This window comes from Erpetoichthys calabaricus, chromosome 3 (genome assembly GCF_900747795.2).
Source record: "Erpetoichthys calabaricus chromosome 3, fErpCal1.3, whole genome shotgun sequence".
In the NCBI taxonomy this organism is placed as follows: Eukaryota; Metazoa; Chordata; class Cladistia; order Polypteriformes; family Polypteridae; genus Erpetoichthys; species Erpetoichthys calabaricus.
In genome coordinates this window covers 154,496,966-154,502,965 of record NC_041396.2, presented here as the reverse complement: position 1 = coordinate 154,502,965, position 6,000 = coordinate 154,496,966, and positions in this window count along the sequence as shown.

The following is a 6,000-nucleotide window of genomic DNA, read 5'->3' as shown; positions in this document are numbered from 1 at the left end:
AAACAGAGAAGTTAATTGTTGGAGGGAATGACGCTGATCACAACAATATTTTGTCATCATTTAACTCAGTTGGAATCCCCATTAATTTTACTGATTCAGCCCGCAATCTAGGAGTTATCTTTGACTCTAGCATGTCATTTAAAGCGCATATTACAAAGTTGTCCAAATCATGTTTCTTCCATTTTAAAAATGTTACGAAATTAAGGCGCTTTCTAAATAAACAGGATTCTGAGATATTAATACATGCATTTATTTCTAGTAGGATTGACTACTGCAATGCAGTGTTCACTGGATGTTCAAACTGTTCCTTATATAGCATCCAGTTAATCCAAAATGCGGCTGCAAGAATTATTACAAGAACAAGAAAATGCGAACACATAACTCCAGTTCTTAAATCCTTACACTGGCTCCCGGTTAAGTTTAAGGCAGATTTCAAAATCCTTCTTTTAACATATAAAGCATTAAATGGTCGAGGTCCGGCTTACTTATCTGAACTTAACATGACTTACAAACCAGAGCACACATTAAGATCTCAAGATGTCGGTCTGCTTATGATTCCAAGGATTAATAAAATAATGGGAGGTCAAGCTTTTAGTTACAGGGCCCCTAAACTGTGGAATGGTCTGCCTGCTACTATAAGAGATTCCCCTTTGGTCTCAGCTTTTAAATCCCAGCTGAAGACTCACTAATTCAGTTTAGCATATCCTGACTAGAGCTACTGATTAACTGTACAGACTGCATCTCTGTTGTTAGTCATTAGCACTAAAACATAAGTAACATGATAGTTATAATTGGATACTAACCCTCACCTATTCTCTTTCTCTTCTCTGTACTCACTTGGTGCCACGGCCCACCTGTCAAGCTGTTTTGCCTGCATAAGGTAAAGTCATCCCTGATGGAGGATCGCAGGAATCGTGGGAAAGAGGGGTCCTTTCATCGGATTGGCTGGCCCAGCGCTGTTTCAGCCGTGGAATGGCCAAATCGGGGAGGCAGCTTGATGACTGAGGTCTCCAGGACTCTAAATATATCCAAATCTTATTATGTGATATCATCTACTGTTAAATTAAGCTCTGTACGTCTAAAATTTTTATTTTTATACTGTATTGAGGATTTGTTCTGCTCTGTGTGTATTGTATTGTATTGACCCCCTTCTTTTGACACCCACTGCACACCCAACCTACCTGGAAAGGGGTCTCTCTTTGAACTGCCTTTCCCAAGGTTTCTTCCATTTTTTCCCTACAAGGTTTTTTTTTGGGAGTTTTTCCTTGTCTAGCTAGAGAGTCAAGGCTGGGTTGCTGTCAAGAGGCAGGGCCTGTTAAAGCCCATTGCGGCACTTCTTGTGTAATTTTGGTCTATACAAAAATAAATTGTATTGTATTGTACTGTGTCACACACATGCGAGTTGGAGGCAGTCAAAGAGCCTAAAGTGAGTGAAATATCGCAAGACAGAGGGTCATCACGTGGTGCTTACCTGAATCTCTTTTCACCTGCAGAAAACCTGAAGAAAAATAAGAATCTCTATTTCCGGGTTCAAAAAGGCCACGATGACGTCACTTCCGGTTCGTCACGATGATGTCACTTCCGGTTCCACAATCCTTTGCTTCCCGTCACATCCTGCCAACCATTTCCTGTCCCATCATTCAATCTGTTATAAAAACTCCATTTTGTCTACAGTAAAGTGTTCAATGTACTTCAAAGTCATATGAATCAGCTTCTTTATTTATTGTCTGGACGACAATATACGGGGACGGTCCCCAAATCTTTATCTGTTTTGTTGGAGTATTTTTTTGCTCAAGACTATCTCTTCACAACTGGAACTTGAGCAGTTAAGATATTTCTATAAACCTCAGAATTCATTGTGACACTGCTGTCAGTAGTTACATCATCAATGATGATAAGTGTGCCAGTACCTGTGCCAGCCATACATGCCCAAGCCCTATCACCTCCACTACCATGTTTAGCAGTTGAGGTGGTATGCTTTGGATCTTGGGCAGTTCCTTTTTTTCTCCATATGTGGCTTTTGCCATCACTCTCATACAGGTTCATATTTGTCTTGTCTGTCCACAAGAACTTTTTCCAGAATTCTGCAGGCTTTTTTAAGTGCGTTTTTGCAAACTGTTATCTGGCCATCCTGTTTTTGTGGCTAATTAATGGTTTGCATCTAGCAGTGTGGCCTCTGTACTCCTGTTCATAAAGTGTACTGTGAAAAGTAGTCTCTGACAGATACACATCTGCCTCCTGAAGACTGTTTCTGATCTGTCAAACACCCATTTGGGGCTTTTTCTTTACTGTAGTGAGGATTCTTCTGTATCAGCAGTGGAGGGCTTCCTTGGCTTACCAGTCCCTTTGTGGTTACTGAGTTCACCAGTGTATACTTTCTTCTTAATGATATTCCAGACAGTTGATTTAGGTAATCCTAAAGTTTTCACCAATATCTCTCATTGTTTTATTCTTGGTTCTTTGACTTTGATTGGCACAGCTCTTGGAGAGTCCTGGAGTGTTTAAAATGTCCTCATGGTGAACAATGGCAACTAAAGGGTAGAAGCTATCTGAGGTATCTTATGTCTGAACTAGTGAAGCAATGAAATCCACCTGTGTAATCACAAACACCCGTGACACCAATTGTCCCAAACATTATGGTGCATTGCAATCGGGGGGACTGTGTAGAAAAAGTGTTGCCATTTCTACTTGACATGACTGAAATGTATGCAAATACCCTTAAATGAAAGTCTGTAATGTCTACTCTGATCACGTCTGAATTGTTTGATTTGAATTTTAAGCTGTGGAGCAGATGGGTAATTCAAAGAAAAATGTGTCTTTGTCCCAAGCATTAAGGAGAGCACTGTATTTTGCATACACATTCTGTCATCACTGATATTTCTGAATATGACCAACTGTCATATAACACATAATGGCCCCCCTCTCCAGTGTTTGATTCCTGCCTCACGTCCAATGCTAGCTGGGATGGGCTCCATCTCCCAAACCCCCAACTCTGCAACTCTGATCGGGATTAAGCAGATTAGAAAATTGACTTAACATGATAAAATCATGATAACAAATTGTTTGATGAAGTGACTAGAAAATGTAAAAACGCTCCAACTCTCAGTATGTCTCAGGACGCTCCTGAATGTCATGCCATGTGTACATTTTATTACTTATTTCTGTTATGGTAGAACAAGCTATGCGGGTCAGCTACTCACCAAAAGTGCTTAAAGACAGAATCTAACATGGTAAGACTTAAACTGAGCCAAATAAAGTCATCCATCAACCTAACCTGCACAGCGGAGAAAAATCCACACTGATATGGAGGAATATTGCTTTGCTCGGGAATTTATGCTGTGCAGTGTTACAGAATGACTAAAATGAAACCTCCTACACTATTACCTTTGAAGCTCCACAATGTGTCTTTTTATACTTGTACTTATTGACCTTCATATATTCAGTAAGTAACATATTCCTTGTATTTCACAATTAGAGTTATAATAAGCATTGATTCACCCTTCGTCATAAATTATGAAAGTATAAAATCAGTAGGAGATGGACCCCATACAGAATGATCATTAACGAATTCGGCCCGCTCGTTTGCCACGCTGGCGATCCTGCGTCTAGTTTTTAATTAGCTTCTTAAATTGGGACTGTGCTTTTCATATCAGTGACGCTGCATTAGGCGTGAAGATGGATGGAGTGATGGCTGTTCTTTGCACTTACGGTAATTACTCCGGGCTGCCTTGTTCTAAAGATCGGCCTTGATTGCAGTACATATTCTCACTGCTCCCCATTGACATGGCAGTGAATCAAATTACCTTGAGATCCGCTTGGTTTCTGCAGGGAAAAAATAGGAACTATTTCTACCACTATATATTTTAATATCTAATTTAATAATTCACTAATAAAAAAAAAAATTTCTAGACAAAAACAATCAAATATGACAATGCACAAACTTTGAGAATCTGGGCCATCATGTTTGGCTAAAGCACTTGTAAGCTGTCACCGATTTCCACACGTCATAAATCTGCTATAAAGGTCCACATTTCCTCATACGGTAAAAGCCCTTAACATCACACCCAGCACTCTGAAAGATAGCAGGACTTGCTAGGAAACGGACAGCACGTCAACCAGCATGGCATCTGTAAGTTCCTTGGCCAATTTCTCACGAGTTTGCTGTAGAGATGCCAGATCTTTCGGTCCCAGCTGTCAGGCAGGGAAACAAAAAGGAATTCATGGTTATGCTATTTCTATTAACATGCCATGCCACTTGAACTCAACATTTTATTGTGTTATGCTGAATTAATGAATATTTACTGACGCCAAGAATCACTAGTAGTAAACTTTAAGCAGCAGCCAAGCGCAAAAAAAGGGGAAGCCTGTTTTGCAAAGGGAAACCACATTTTTAGCAGGAGTAGACAGAATTTAATGTTCTCAAACCCACTTAAAGCAGCTCGGTGTCACAGGGGTCTGAAGCCAAGGCAGGAAACAAACAGTCCATTGCAGGGCCCACACTCTCACATGCTGGGTGCAATTTGGGATTGCCATTCAGTCTAACCTGTTGGTCATTAGGGATGTGGGAAGATGTGTAGACTCCACATGGACAGTGCTAGCCACTGGGTCACTCTGGAAATTAAACATGTGAAATTACGATACGTGACAGATGATCGGTTATCTATAAAAGAAAGGTGAATGCAGAAGAACCAAATATGTCATCCATCTTCTCTTTTTGAACCTGCTGCAATGATTTTGGGGCCTGCATTGACAGGTTTGAGTGCAATGTAGGATACACTTGTGCACAAAACCATTTACTGATCTATCCATCCATTATCTGAACCTGCTTTTTTCCAGTACCAAGTCAGTGTGAGCCTCTCCCAGTAGCATCTGGCACTAAGAAGGAAATCAGCCAGGACCACCCATATGCAGGACATACACCTAAACCTGTATACTCCATCCATCCATCCATTTTCCAACCCGCTGAATCCGAACACAGGGTCACGGGGGTCTGCTGGAGCCAATCCCAGCCAACACAGGGCACAAGGCATGAACCAATCCCGGGCGGGGTGCCAACCCACCGCAGAACCTGTATACTCATTCCCCAATTTATTTTGTGAACCTGCTTATTTCCATACCAGTTTGTAGGAAGCCACGGCCTGTTGAAGTCAAAACAGGAAGACACCCTGTGCCCACCCACACTTTACACACTCATCCATTTTCTGAACCCCTGTTCTGCCCCATAGAGTCCAGTAATTCACTCTGGCTAATCACAGGAACAAACTGACAAAGACACCCACATTTACCAGTACCAGTCAAATTTAAAGATGCAAGTCAACGAAACATGGACTTTGTTAGAACGTAGGATGCAACAAAAACAGAATAATAAAACAAAAAAGCATTAGTCACTCTGAGCCGACACCTGAGGCAGCAGAAACCGGCCACTTGGTGTGGGCGTTAAATGCTTTTGTTCCAAATGCTGCTAGACCTTTTATATTATCTGTTTACCTAAAGTGAGTTCCACATATTATTGTGTTTTGGTTTCATGAATATGTGTTCATTTTTATAAGAAGAAAATGAGGGATATAGAGACAAAGTGACTAACAAAGAGCTTTATGCTATGTTTTATATTTTTTGCCTGAATTTTTTTTAAGGCCAAATCTAATTAAACACATAGGCACCAATCATTGTGTATTAAAAGGTTCAATTATTGTTAATGTGTGGATAAAGGATCATTTTTGTATAACATATTCGCTCACTAGCCAAACCCAAATATTCCAATATTGGCATGGAGGGGTCATTGGAAGAACACCAAGGTAAGCTGTAGTCGGCATTTAAATTCAGAACAGACGCTGACCTGTACACGTTACCTTAGCATCAGAGCATTACAAACAGTGAACAGAACACACACTTCATTTCAAATTCTTTTTCAGTGGCTTGAAGTTTGTTTCCAGCATAGAACTATTGACCATGTTTTGTTCATAAACTTCTTACATGGGACATGGTGGAGATAAAGGAGCA